This window comes from Mustela nivalis (assembly GCF_964662115.1).
Source record: "Mustela nivalis genome assembly, chromosome: 15".
Lineage (NCBI taxonomy): Eukaryota > Metazoa > Chordata > Mammalia > Carnivora > Mustelidae > Mustela > Mustela nivalis.
Window position 1 is genome coordinate 25,910,558 of NC_139034.1, and position 15,645 is coordinate 25,926,202.

The 15,645-nt window shown below is 42.0% G+C and overlaps 1 long non-coding RNA gene across 1 annotated transcript; it reads left to right on the forward strand.

Annotated features, from left to right (window-relative positions):
• The first annotated feature begins 307 nt into the window (after nt 1-307).
• On the forward strand, nt 308-5,585 carry LOC309848635. The gene is made up of 3 exons (XR_014303181.1): nt 308-1,125; nt 1,223-1,294; nt 5,453-5,585. It is a non-coding gene; the product is annotated as an uncharacterized lncRNA (long non-coding RNA).
• Nucleotides 5,586-15,645: the final 10,060 nt, after the last annotated feature.

The following is a 15,645-nucleotide window of genomic DNA, read 5'->3' on the forward strand; positions in this document are numbered from 1 at the left end:
GTCAGCGGCGTCAGGGCGATTCTAGTGGCCTAGGTGGAGTGGATGCCTGAGTTCAGCTAAGATGCGCCGGCTCAGGCATCAGGACCAGCGCGGGAGAGGAAGAGAGTGGAGGAAGCGATCTAGTGTGCAATACTACTTTGAGGGGCGGGGAAGAGGCGGAGAACTGACCCCACTGGGCGCTGTCTGGGGGAGAAGGTGCACAGCGTTCATCACATTCTCAGAATGGCCCCTGGCCACAAGGTTAAAAAAGAAAAATTCCCCTGGAACATAGAAATTAGTATTTCTTTTCAGGCTCTGTTCTTGATGTAGCGTCAAAACATGAGACGGGTATGTTTCTTCGCCCGCCCTCCACCCCAAAATTGTTTCAGAGAGAAAAATGAGCAAGAGAAAGGCGTGGCTTCGTCCTGCCCTTGAGGAAGGCCATGGAAGGCTGAACGAGGGGGGTCAGACCTCGGCGTGCATGAGCAGAATCCCCGGCAGAAGGCCGGCTGGTAGGTCACGCGCGAACCTCTGGACTGCACTTGCATGGTGGCCGCCCAAGGCTGACGTCAATTTTCCCTACCGTTTCAAGAGGGACTCAAGATTGGTGGTGAGGGTTCTGTAAACGGAAATACAGAAAAGCGTAGGAGTCATAAACACGTTGGGAAAATGTGCCTCATGAATTAGTAAGGACTGAAATTTACCCTAGCTCAACTTTCTTCCTTTCTTCTTCTTTTTTAAATTCTTAAATAAATTTTTGTAAGATTGATCGATTGATTTTAGAAAGACTGCAAGAGAGTACGGAGCAGGGAAAGGGGCAGAAGGAGATGATGTCTAAGCTGATTCCTGCTGAGTGCACAGCCAGAGGTGGGCCTCCATCCCAGGACCTTTGAGATCGGGACCTGCATCGAAACCAAAAGTCCAACGCTCAAAAGACTGAGCCACTCAGGCGGCGCAGACTCTCAACTACTGCTTTCCGAAAGAGGTCTTTAATGATTACCCTAGTTAAAATAGCCTCCTGTACCACCCAGTCCCAGTCTCTGGCAGGGATCCCTGTTGTCTACCAATCCCCATATGCCTCTTCCTCTGGAGTTTTCCCTCTTTGTGGCTACAGAAGAAACATTTCCCAGTCTTCCTTGCAGACAGGTACCTCTACATTTTATCAACAGAATGTGAATAGAAGTGATGTACCCATAAAAAAATGGGCACAAATTCCCCTAAAACTTTTCCACTTTCCTCCTAGTTGGAATACAGACAAGATTATAGGAGCTGAAGCAGCTAGGAGATGGAGAGATGAAGGCTTTCAGAGATAAAGGTGAGAGCCACCCTACCTCTGTCCCTTGCTGCCTCCTCCAGACTCTCACAGAGGAAGGGGGGAGGGGAACCCTTCCTTCTTGTTTAAATATATTTCTTAGTTTCTCTGTGACAGGTAGTCTAGATTGTATCTTAACTAAGGTACCCTCTATGCCAAAACCTTGTTTCATCTTCTACAGAGTACCACCAATGGAAATTTATCTCAAATTTATGTGCTTTTGTTATCTCACTCTGACAGAATGTGTGTTACATGAGGGAATGGACTTTGTCCTATTCACTGCTGCAGTTCTAGTTCCTAGAACCGTGCCTGTCATATGATAGATGCTCAAAAGTATTTGGGGGAATACATTAATTATTTCCAAGTACAAAATAGGTGCAGAGAGTTTAGGAAATTTGCCCAACTTCTTGCCGCTAATCAATGGCAGAGCTAGATTCAAACTCAAAACCACTTAACTCTGATATTCTTGTTCATCTTGGAATACCGAGATTCTAGCAAGAACCTAGGAGATTTTGGTTCAGGTGGTCTTCAGACAGAATTTTGAGATAAACTACAATCACAGTGTGGCTTACTTAGCTATTTATAACTCTCCATTCACTTAGGATACACATAAATACAAAGTGGTATAATTGGTGTACTATTAAAAGTGATGATCAGACTATTACTTCTGATGAACGTCAAAGTCCTAATGCTCAGCAAACAGAGCCAGACATAAGAGACCATACACTGTATGATTCTGCTTCCATAACAGTGTGAAGAAGACACAGCTAAAGGGAAGAAATCAGATCAAAAGTTACCAGGAAGTGGGGATGGAAGGAGGGGATTGGGTACAGCAGAACATGAGGGAACTTTTTATACTTATTGAAATACTCAGGGCATCTGGGTGGCTCAGTGGGCTAAGCCTCTGCCTTCGACTCAGGTCATGGTCTCAAGGTCCTGGGATTATGCCCCACATCGGGCTCTTTGCTTAGTGGGGAGCCTGCTTCCCCCTCTCTCTCTGCCTGCCTCTCTGCCTGCTTGTGATTTCTGTCTGTCAAATAAATAAATAAAATCTTAAAAAAAAAAACTTACTGAAAAAAAAAAAAACTATATCTTGATTCTGGTGGGGGTCATGGCCTTTCACACTTACCAAAACTCAAGACTTGTACACCTAAAATGTGTGATTTTTACTGTATGTAAATGATATATCTCAGCAAAACTGATTTGAACAGAAAAGTTAATTAAAATAGTTAGAAATCTGCAATTATAAAATTGGTCACAAATTAAACCACAGGAGAAATTTAATATATCCTAAGAAAAAGAAAAGAAAAAACCTGTCCTTTGAAAAAATACAATTTGTGCAATGGTTGAAAGCAATCATTTATAAAAGCAATAAAAATGTAGCCTAAAAGTAGAAAATGTTTTTCCTCCTTCTTGTATTCTGCCATGGACTCACTAATCATTTTCTTCTCAGTGCCCCCTGAAATGCACTTTCTAGAACAATGTGCCTTTGGCAAGAGGCAGCCAATCAACTGAAATAGGTCCGGATATCCATCAGGGACTTTGTCCTAAATGTCTCATGAAATTCTACACTAATTAACTCGACAAGCTTTCCATGTGTGGAAAAGGCAAAAATTATTCTATATTCCAGTTATCGATTGCTTTGTAACACACCACCCCAATACTTAATGGCTTAAAACAACAATTTATTCTCTCTCACAGTTCTGTGGTTCACTGGGTCGGGTTGGGCAGTTCCCCCTTGGGGTTAGTCATGTGGCTACAGTCAGTTTGCAGCTAGTCTGGATTGGATGTCTCGGATGTTAATCTCATTCACATATTTAATGGCACAGCTCGGATGGCTGGAAGACACGGGGCCTGGCGGAGTAATATTCTCTCTCTCTCTTGCTTCCTCTCTCTCCACGTGGCCTCTGAAGGGTAGCAAAATATGCCACCTTAAAATATATCACTTGGGTCATAAAGATCATTTTGACCTGTGGACATTTAAGATGCAAATACAAGTGGAGCTCTCCGCCCTCCCCCTATTTGCCTAAACGCAGGACATAAACTTTTGAAGGTGTTCCCCCTCCCTTCTCTACCAGGAAAGACAAGTTAAGCACTGGATACCGCTCTAGAAATGTCAGCCCAGAAATGGCACTAAAGGAATCCACATAAATAACTTTACTAACTATCCCTTAGTTTACATTAGACCCCCCACCATATATTTGCCTTTTTATGATTTGCTGCCCTAGAAACTGAAAAACCTTTGCCCTGCTCTTGTCACTTCCCTGAAAATTCACCACTGTTTTCTTAAGATGCTATAAAAGCCCCAATTCTAACCACCTCTTTGAATCACTCATCTCTGAGTGCTCTCAGACACAGAGATATGTGTGTGCGGCATATGCATTAATGAACTTCTATTTGTTTTTCTCTTGTTAAACTGTCTTCTGTTACTCTAATTTGAACCTAAGATGGGTAGAAGGAAAAGAGATCTTTCTCCTCCCCTGAACCTCCCTACCTGGCGAGCTTGGGCTTCCTTACAACGTAACATCTTAGAGCATTTGAGTTTTTTACATAGAGACCAACTTACCATATAGCCTTACCTACAGTGAGCATTCCATGAGGCCCAGAGTAACACTGCACAGCTTTTTAGAACCAGCACTGGAAATCACATAGTATCACTGCCGTGGTATTCCACTGGTAAAAATAAGCCATGAGGCCAGCCCAGATTCTAAGGAAAGGAACTGTACCTCCTCAGGACCCTAGGAGGAGTGGTTCGTAGGGCCCACCTTTGGAGACTTGCTCCCATCTCTCAGCAAACTTTTAACTACGTCCATTCACTGTACCAGCCACTCTGCTGTCTTGTTTTGTCTTTTTTTCTTTTTTAAATATCCAACTATTTTGATAATTGTTTAAGAACTCATTTCAGTTTATATAAAATATTACAAAGAAGTATCACATACATTATTTAATTTGGTCATTGTGATACTAATAGAGGAAGCCAGGACAAGGATTTTTATCATTTTTTAAAGATTTTATTTATTTATTTGAGAGAGAGAGCATGCAGAGGGAGAGGGAGAAGCAAACTCTCTGCTGAGTGGGGAGCCCAGTGCAGGGCTCCATCCCAGGATCAGGACCTGAGCCCAGGGTAGACGCCCCACTAGCTGAGCCACCCAGGTGACCCAGAGCAAGGATTTTTATCCTCGTTGTACCAACAAGAAAATAAGCCTCAGAGAAGTTCACAGAGTCACCCAAAGTCACGTGACTAGTAAGTGCCAACCCACAGCCTGCTGATTCCCAACCAGGGCTTTTCACTGGCTCTCATGCTGGCTCAATGGCATGTTTGTGTTTCACTGGCATCATTCCAGCCTGAATGTCAAAGTTCACTTGACAGCGTCCAAGTGCTGGTGTCGGCAAAACCATGCCTCTGAGGTTAGTGTGGTAAGACAAATTAAGAAAAAGCAAACAAAGCTTTAGGGAACTGCCCACTGGAGAGATTTTAGTGAGCCTGTGTTTCAGATGAAGATTATAGATATTGATTGTACTATTTTTTTAAAAAAAGGGCTTCTTCAAACTGATTTGATTTTGTTTATAAAATATGAGATAACCCTTTTGAATAAAGTAGCAATAAATTGGGGGGTCCCTGGGTGGTTCTGTTAGGTAAGTGTCTGCCTTCAGCTCAGGTCATGATCTCAACATCCTGCGATCACCACTCCACACCAACCTGCATCTCCCTTTGCCCCTCCCCTCCCATTTGTGCTGTCTCTCCCTCTCTCTCTCTCTTTTTTTCCTCAGTCTCTCAAATAAATAAATAAAATCTTTAAAAAGAAAAGTAGCAATAAATTTGCCATCATGCAATAACGTTAGAGATGATGCCAAGGTAACTTTTTTTTTTTTTTTTTTTTTTTGACAGAGAGAAAGACAGCAAGAGAGGGAACACAGCAGGGGGAGTGGGAGAGGGAGAAGCAGGTCTCCCACAGAACAGGGAGCCCGATGCAGGGCTCGATTCCAGGATCCTGGGGTCAAGACCTGAGCTGAAGGCAGACGCTTAATGACTGAGCCACCCAGGTGCCCCTGATGCCAAGGTGTCCTAAAATTATACATAGACAAGTCATGAATGTTCAAAGGATCACTGAAGAAAATATTAAGGTCTCAAATATTTTTATTTATTTATTATTTATTTAGAGAGCAGCAGGAGGGGCAGAAGGAGAAGGAGAAGAATCCCCACTGAACCGGAAGCCAGACACGGGGCTTGAACCCAGGACCCTGAGATCATGATCTGAGCCAAAATCAACAGTCAGACACTTAATGGACTGAGTCACCCAGGTGCCCCAGGTTTCAAATATTTATACTGATGGTTCAAATATGTTTCAAATATTTATACTAATTGTTTAGCATTACTTCACAATGACAAGCAGATGTCGAAGTCAATAAAAAAGGGAGGATTTGCTGATGTATGTTAGAGAGTTAACTTCATGGAGCTCCTTACATCCTTAACACCTGGAGACAAACTGACATTGGGTCCAATACTATAAGCAGACAAAACTCTTTGAAGTTTGCCATGTGATATAGACCACCCACAAAGTTCACATAATTAAAGAAAAATAAACTCTAACATGTGTTTTTATACTATTTATATTTTAATCAAAAGCAAAGAAATGAAATCGAAATCGAAAAAGAAATCGAAAACAAGAAATGAAAAATTAAACAATCACACTAAAACTTCATAGCTCAGGGGGCACCTGGCTGGCTCAGTTGGTAGAGCACACAACTCCTGATCTCAGGGTTGCAAGTTCAAGCCCATGTTAGGTGTTGAGATTACTTAAAAATAAAATCTTAAACAATAGCAACAACATGGGGGCACCTGGGTGGCTCAGTCATTAGGTGTCTGCCTTCAGCTCAGGTTGTGATCCCAGGGTCCTGGTAACGAGCCCCGCTTCAGGCTCCCTGCTCAGCAGGAAGCCTGCATCTCCCTCTCCCACTCTCCCTGCTTGTATTCCCTCTCTTGGTGTGTGTTTCTCTGTCTAATAAATAAGTAAAATCTTTAAAAACAAAATAACAACACCTCTACAGAAGGTGCAATAGACACAGTAGAATGTGGTTGTTCTGGGATGTATATAGTGAAGGACCAGGCTCTGCCCAAGAAACTTTGGTCAAGTTTTCTTACCCTCTTTGGGTCTCAGATGCCTTATCTGTGGAAAGGGAATAGTAATGGTACCTACCTTCAAGGTGGCTATGAGGATTAAGTGGGTTAAGACGTGTTCAACTGCTTAGAACAGTGCCTAGCACACAATAAGCACTATAGAAGTGTTTGCTACTTTAACATTGAAAGACGAATGGTAATATCCTTTGAAAGTTTAAAAATTACAGAAGTTGTAAGGAAGACAACTTTGTTTTGTAATGAAACTTGTATGTTTAAGTAATCGTAGACATACAGAAAAGTTGCAAAAGTTGTACAAATATTTCCCGGACTACCCAAATGTTATCATTTTATCACATTTGTTTTTATAACTTTCATTTTCTTGCCTGTTATTTTTCCCAGAACACTTGAAAATAAGTTGCAGAGGGGCGCCTGGGTGGCTCAATGGTTAAGCCTCTGCTGTGGGTGCAGGTCAGGATCCCAGGGTCCTGGGTTCAAGCCAAGCTTCGGGCTCCCTGCTCAGCAGAAGTCTGATTCTCCCTCTCCTGCTCGTGTTCCCTCTCTTGCTGTATCTCTCTCTCTGCCAATAAATAAAAATAAAAATAAAATAAAATCTTTAAAAAAGTAAAAAAGAAAGAAGTTCGCAGAGATAATTCACTTTACCTCTAAATCATGTGAGGTTTATTTCCTCAAAAAGGGACATTATCAGGGCACCTGGGTGGCTCAGTGGGTTAAAGCCTCCACCTTTGGCTCAGGTCATGATCCCAGGGTCCTGGGATGGAGCCCTGCATCGGGCTTTCTGTTTATCGGGGAGCCTGCTTCCTGCCCTCTCTGTCTCTGCCTGCCTCTCTGCCTAGTTGTGATCTCTGTCACTCAAATAAATAAATAGAATCTTTAAAAAAGAAGGGGGGGATATTATCTTACATAAGTACAGTGCAATTATAAAATTAGGAAATTAACATCAATACAATACTATAATTCAATCTGCAGACCTTATTCATATTCCACCAACTGTCACAATGATGTCCTTTATAGCAAGAGCAAAATAAATTCTTTTCCTCATCCACGACCTGATCAGAGATCACAGGTTGCATTTAATTCCATGCCTCTTCATCTCCTTTGAGTGGAGTTCCTCAGTGCATCATTGTCCTTCATGACCTTGACTTCTTTTTTAATTAAAGTATAGTTGACACACAATGTTACATTAGTTTCAGGTGTTTGATCTTGAGGTTTTTGAAGAGTTCAGGTGAGTTATTTTGTAGCACATCCTTATATTTTTTCCTGTTTCCTGTTTCCTAGATTAGTTTTTTTAAAATTAGGACAAATACAGAACTGAAGTTATATTTTTCACTGTGTTCCATGTCAAGAGGTATTTGTGTTTGTCAGCCCCATTACTAGTGGTGTTAAAAATAAACAGCTAGATAAGCAAAATAGGTCAATCAGAAAAAGGCAATTATTATATAATCTCACTGATATGTGGAATTTAAGAACTAAGGCAGAGGATCATAGGGGAAGAGAAGAAAAAATGAAACAAGATGAAACCAGAGAGACTCCATAAGTCCCAAACTATAAGAGACTCTTACAAACCATAAGAGACTCTTAATCATAGGAAACAAACAGGATTGCTGGGGGTGGGGGGAAGGGATGGGGTAACTGGGAGAGGGTATGTGATGTAACGAATACTAGGTATTATATAAGACTGATGAATCACAGACCTGTACCCCTGAAATAAATAAAACATTATGTTAATTAATTGAATTTAAATTTGAAAAAGAAAAAGATATGAACAGCTAGGTTAAGATATACATAGGGCAAGGTCTAGAAGGGTCCTAGGCACAAGAACTTCTGTCACTTTGACTTGGGGTGGACCTATCCTCCTGGCGCAGAGATGTGTTTGCCAAACTTGAAGCTTCTGCAGAAAAGCATTTTGGTTGAGGATGTTAAACTATCTAGAAGGCTAAGAAGCACCCTCCTTTAAAGGCTGTCTTCTGATTTCAAACATAGCACTCCTAGAGAACACCAAAGCCAATTTTTTCAGCAATTACTACTTCTGGACCTAAACCTTCATCATTCAACTCTTACTAGATATTCCAGGAAGAGTGTATTGTTATTGTTGTTAAGAATTTTTTTAAGGATTTATTTATTTATTTGAGAGAGAGAGAGAGCACACATAGAGGAGCAGAGGGAGAGGGAGAGAGGCAGACACACCATTGAGCGTGGAGCCCAACACAGGACTCAATCCCCGGACCCTGAGATCATGACCTGAGCCAAAATCATGAGTCAGAGCCTAACCCACTGAGCCACCCAGACACCCCTGTTGTAAGAATTTTAATATAGTTCTGGGGTGGCTGGGTTGCTTAGTGGGTTAAGACTCTGCCTTTGGCCCAGGTCATGATCTCAGGGTCCTGGGATGGAGCCCCCATAGGTCTCTCTGCTCAGCAGAGAACCTGAGCCTGCTTCCCACTCTCTCTCTGCCTGCCTCTCTGCCTGCTTGTGATCTCTTTCTCTGTGTCAAATAAATAAGTAAAATCTTTACAAAAAAAAAAGAATTTTAATATAGTTCTACATGCAGATGCTGAAGAAAATGAAAGAATTTTAAAAATTAAGGAGAACATTGTTTATAGCCAGCTCATGGTGCTGCAGATCTCTGGAATCTGTGAGTTGAAGGCAGAAATCTAGAAGTAAAAATGTTATTGATGTCACATTCAGTTGTATTATAAAGCAGCATGTACATTTAGTCTTGGATGTTGGGAAGAGTTTTTTAAATATTCTGAATTATAACACATCTTTGTTCAAGGCCAGTCTGAGAGTTTAAGAAAGGTCATATCCTGAACTATAGAAAGGCATTCTTGGTTCTGTGCAATAAGATGGACAGACAGGAAGAACCAGGGTTGAGAATTAGACCTTCCTCAGGTGTCACAGCAGTGCAGTAAGGAAAGGATTGGCCCAGCTACGAGAATGAAAGATTTGAAGACTTTGCTGACAGCTGTCTAGAAGATAATATGATAATTGTGTTTATTATCATAACACACATGCACACACCATATATATATATAAACTGCTCTGATTCCAAAGCATTCTATGAATTAATGATCGTTTGAAATTTTTTCGCTAGTGAGTTAGAAGTGGGATTCTATAACTAGTGGCTTGCTGAGCTGAAAGATGATGTTGGGTGTATATTATAATTATATAAAAATATTGAAAATGGGTGAAATTACACAAAGTTACAGAAGGGCAGCAAAGATGATAAAATAGCAGTTTAGCTTAATAGTGAAAGTGAATTCGCTTCCATTTAATGTACTTGCGTAATACTGAATCTACCCACATTCATTTCGTACATTATTTAGCTACTATGCTAATTCTAAGAAACACCTTAGCTAAGTAAATAACACATGTTGGGAAAAGTTAGAAATATTCTGCCGATCTGCCATTGCCGCCAATCTGTTCATGCTAGGGCCACAACAAGACAAATAGAGAAGCCCCTTTGCTGTGAGGGCAGGTCAGTGGAACACAAATGTCACTGCCCAGGTGAGTTTTTCTGGTTCTGGGGCTGCTTGCTTATGCATTCATTGAAGTTTTTGCTGCTTGTTTTATTTCATTTTCCATCACACTTGCTCTGTCTATATATACTTCATATGCAATCACATTTAATTTATATTATGCATTACTTTTCAGTCACTAGCATCACCTGTATATGTGATTCATTTTCCAATAAATATGTTGCTTTGTTGTTTACTATATGCCAGTATTCACTGATACCAATATATTTACTTTTAGCTATAGAGTTTATATAAATATATGTGTGTGTGTGTGTATACACACACACATATATATACACACATACATATTTACGATTTTATTTATTTATTTGAGAGAGAGTGAGTGAGAGAGAGAGAGCAAGAGCTGGGAAGGGAGGAGCAGTGGGAGAGGGAGAAGCACACTCTCCACTAAGCAGGGAGCCCAATGTGGGGCTCGAGCCTAGGACTCTGTGTGGGATCATAATCTGAGCCAAAGGCAAATGCTTAACCATGTGAGCCACCCAGGCACTCATATATATATATATATATATATATATATTTTATATATATATATATATATGTGTGTGTGTGTGTGTGTGTGTGTATACACACACATATATACATATATATTTATATATATAAAATATATGTGTATATATATGTGTATAAAATATATGTGTATATATATACACACATATTTACTTATGAGAGAGAGAGAGGGAGAGAGAGATCAGGGGGAGGGGCAGAGAGAGGGAGTGGACCCCACCCCCCTGCCCCGAGCAGGGAGCGGGACACAGGGCTTGATCCCAGGACCCTGATATCATGACCTGAGCTGAAATCAAGGATTGGATGCTCAACCAACCGAACCACCCAGGCACTCCCATAGATTTTATATTTTATCTTCAGGTTTGGCAGACATTACTGAATATCCAGATTTTATGATTTCATGTGTAAATAAAAGGAAGCTATTTTATGTGCAAAATAATTCCTTCCCTAAAATCAACTCGAAATTAACTTTCAATGCTTTTGTGTAAAAGAGTGCATAGAACTTCCTCCAACAAAACTGGGAAGTACCATGTATACCTGCCATACGACAGTTAATTAGTGATAATGGGGCACCTGTGTGGCTCAGTGGGTTAAGTGACTCCTGATTTCAGCTCAGGTCATGATCTCAGGGTGGTGAGCCTCCATTGGACTGCATGCTGAGCAGGGAGCCTGCTTAAGATTCTCTCTCTCCCTCTGACCCTCCCTCCCTACGTACACCCACTTACTCTCTCAAAAAAAAAAAAAAAATTGAAATAAACAAATAAGAAAACAGTGATCATCACAACACCAACGGCCACTATGGAGTACTAAACAATCTGTAGCTGCTATCTCGCTTACTTCTCCACATGACATCAGGATTATCCAATCCAAGGTCATCGCGTGTCAGGGCAGACAGAGGACACCACGCAAGAAGGAAGTCCACAAACAGTCAATATTTGGAAATCCTACCAGTCAGGCTGCCAGTGGCGTTGGTACACTGAGGTCTGTTCTTTGTGAAATAGGCCTGCAGAATAAGCCCACTTCTCCAGCACTTTTAGTTAGGCATTTCAATTTACACATGACCTCATCAGTAAAAGTATCAAATTATTATGAAAGTTCTTCTCCAGGTAAAGTACTGGCTGAAGGCGCAGAGAGGAGGAAGGACTGACTTACACTAGTGTGCGAAGGCTCAAACTGCTGGCTTATTTAACACTTATTTAACAAGCCATGGCAAGAAAATCTGATTTTTAGAAGAAGAGCTTTTAAATTCCAGTAAGCAAGACTGCAGCTCCACTTGGAATTGTTTTGTTTTCCCTTTCCTGGCCCTTTCAAGTTAGGTCCCCAAGAAACCGCTTCTCTGTGAGAGTTAACACCCCTTTGCCCCTGGCATGTATTTGTAGGGCTCAGGTGCCCTCTGCAGGCAGAGATAATCTCATGGTACATAAAACATTTATACCACGGTGTGGGGAGGGGGGCGGCATGCGGTGCTCTGGTAGTGTGTGTGTGTGTATGTGTGGTATGTAGTACGTGTGTGAGAGTGAGGGGGTTGGTGGATATATGTATGCTGTGTGTGTGTGTGTGTTATGCAGTGTATTGTGGTATAGTGTGTGTGTGCTGTGTGGTCTGTGTGTGTGTGTGATCTGTGTGTGTGTGTGTATGTGATATGTAGTATGTGTGTGGTATGTGTGTGTGGTATGTAGGATATGCGTGGTATAGTGTGTGGTCTCTGCAGGGCGTAGGTGATCTGTGTGTGGTGTGTGTATGTATAGGTATGCAGTGTATTGTGGTATAGTGTGTGTGCTGTGTAGTCTGCGTGTGTGTGGTCTGTGTGTGGTGTGTAGTATATGTGTGGTATAGTGTGTGTGGTGTGTGTGTGGTATATAGGGTATGTGTGGTATAGTTTGTGGTCTGTGTGGGGTGTGTGTGATCTGTGTGTGGTGTGTGAATGTGGTATGCAGTTTATGTGTGGTGTGATGTGTGTATGTGGTATATAGAGTATGTGTGGTATAGTGTGTGTGTGGTGTGTGGGCTGTATGTGTATGTATATGGTATGTAGGGTATGTGTGGTGGTGTGTGTATATGCTGTGATGGTGTGTGTATGTGGTATGAAGTGTTATGTGTGGTATAGTGTGTGTGTGGTCTGTGTGTGTTGTGTGTGTGTATGTATGCGGTATGGGGGGTATGTGTGATGGCGTGTGTGATATGTGTGTGTATGCATGTGCATCCCTGCTAAAAAGACTACAGATGATTGGAACCTGAGCTGGGGGTTCCCTCATTCCTCTGCCCCTCATTCTAGACCCCTAGTCCAAGCCACCATTGTCCTGGGCTTTGACTATTTCAATGGTCAGCTAAGTGGCCCCTTCCTGTCATTCCCACTCTCCTGCAATTTCTTCCCTACTCAGCCACCAAAGCTCTCATTAATAGCGCAATTCAGACCAGCTTTTTCACCTGCTTGAAATCCTAAACTGGCTCTCCACTCTACTTCAGAAATTTTCCCCCAGAGGGTAAGCTTTCATTTTATTGTTACATCAGTCTCACAAATAAACCAACACAGTGAGAAACTCTGAGCAGGTAAAGTGCAGGGCAGGGGCCTGGGAACAGGAGAGAGGAATCCAGTCTGTCTCCCGGGCCCCAGCCTGGAAAGGCCATTCTATCACACAAGACCAAGGGTAGCTGACAAACAAAGCAATTCACTCTGTAGACATTCTGAGGGGAGGAGTAGGAAAAACTTCCCAGGTGGGTTCTGTGCAAGGGGAGGAAATGGACCTAAATGCCCTCCATGCCTGGTGCTTGACTGTGGCTCCCACCTCTGTTCCCCTCACTGCAGGTCCAGTCACTTGGGTCTGCTCTTTGATCTTCACAAACACAACACAGCTTTGCTCTAGGACTTTTAGCTTTGGCATGGCATCTCCTCTTTCCCGGACTATTCTCAAAGACTGTCCCATGGTTGCCTCCCTCACCTCTTTCTAACTTAGCTCATCAGCCATCTTCTCAGCTGCACCACAACTGGTGAAGCCAACCTTCCCACTCCATCATGTAGCCCAGTTGCATTGCCCTTGCTCGCACTCAACACCCTCTGAAGCAAGGTCCTTTCATCCCTTCAATACACTCAATGAGCACCTCCAGTAGGGGCTAAATCGCATGCCCTTGGGCTATAACAAGGTACAGTTAAGCTCCCTGCCTCTTGGAGCTTACAGATCTTGTCAACCCTTTGTTTACTTATTTAGTGTCAGCCTCCCTCACTAGAATATAAACTGTCTGAGAGCAGGGACCTTGGTCATCCTTGTTCCCTTCTTTATTCTCAGTGTCTAAGACTGCCTAGCACTGAACATCATTCATGGTCAATTTTCATTAAAGAATAAAATGTTTATATTTTTACTAGGGTACATAGATAACATTTTAAATTCCTTTCAACTGTGATAAAGTCAATTTATTCAATTAGTATTTACTATAAAAATAAGGCAAACAAAAAAAACCCGAATTGCTAATTATTCCAATGATCTATAATAACAATAGTTAGCACTGATTGATCACTTATCATGAGTCAGTGACTATAATAAGTTATTTATATATGTTACCTCATCTTACCTTCACCAAATTCCATGGCACAGGTAGAATTATTCTTCCCTTTCTAAGATGAGGAATTTGGGGCTTAAAGAAGTTATCCACCATCATAAAGCCATCAAAAGGGAAAGCTGGTCTTCAAGGACAGGAAGTCGAGGTCCAGAGTTCGTGCTTTCAACCTCCCCTCCATGATACCTATCCGCCTGTCCACATTCATATCAGAAAGTAAGTCTACTTGTCAATCCCTACCACTTTCTGAACAAACTCAACACTCTTAGCAGAGTCTACAGGACCCGTGGAGGCCAGCCCTGTTCCTTGCTAACTTCTTCTCCTATTATCCTCACCTTTGATCCCGCACTGAACCACTGGGGCTTCTAGAGCATCAAGCTTCTTTCTCCTTTCTTCTCACGCAGTTGCACAGTTTGTTTCCTCCTTCCAAACTCCTACTCACAATTGCTTCTCATACTTCAAGACTCAGCCATTACCTCCTCCATGTGTGCTTCCTGGCTCCTTGGGCTTGGTCCTGTGCCCTTTCCCTGTTGCTCCCCAGCATCCCAGACATGCCTCTGCAATACTCAGTGAACTCCTTTCCTTGGTGCATTCCCTGAGATTTGGGAAACAAGGCTTTGCATTTCATCTCCAAATTTCCAGTGTTTAGCACAAAGCTTGGGAAGGAGATGTTGACTACTGTTTGAATGATGGATATTCATTTGGGGATTGGTTGAATGCCATGTTCTAGTATTTTGCACACAGAGGAGGTGAAGAATCCTATTATAAAGAGAAGGTTAGAATGTGGCACACGGAATTCCTCATTGGAGAGATCACCGAGGCATTGGGGATAGTGGGGATGGGGATAGTACACAGGGCATCTGTTGGTAGAACCATATCTTTCCCTCATTCTCATCCCCAGAAGACTTATTCTAACCACCCAGCTGGAAAAATAGGTGCTGGGCTTTACCCCTCAAGCCATCTGACTCCAGACCTGCAATCCTCTCTAGGCTGTATTGCCTCAAATATACTGGACCTTCCAAAGCATGGATATATCCCTTTATTCATAGACCCTTTCAAGTGATTGTATCTGTGTTTCTCCAAAATACTCAATTTTCTAAAAGCACTTTTTAAATGTTAAGAAATAGCTAAGTGTCTTGTGATGGGTGCACAGAAAGATCAAGTCATTTACCCAAGTTCTCGCACTACTACTAATAGAGCAATTTGCTTCTAGACCCTGTTCTCTTAACCAATAGACTATTTTGTCTTCAGAACAACTCAGTCTCTCAATTACTCATTCTACAAATATTTACTGAGGACCACAGAACACCAGCTATTGTTCAAGATCAGCAATGTTCGATAAAACTTTTAGTGAGGGGTGCCTGGGTAGTTAACTGCCCCAGGCAGTTAACCATTGGATCCTGATCTCAGCTCAGGTCTTGATCTCATGGTTGTGAATTCAAGGCCCGACCTGGGCTCCATGGAGCCTACTTAAAACAAACAAACAAATAAACAAAAACTTTCAGTGATAGTGAAATCTTCCATATCTGTCCTGCCCCATATGGGAGCCACTAGCCATATGTGGGTATTAAGTACTAAATGTGTCGAGGGCAACTGAAGCAATGAATTTACTTTATTTCCTT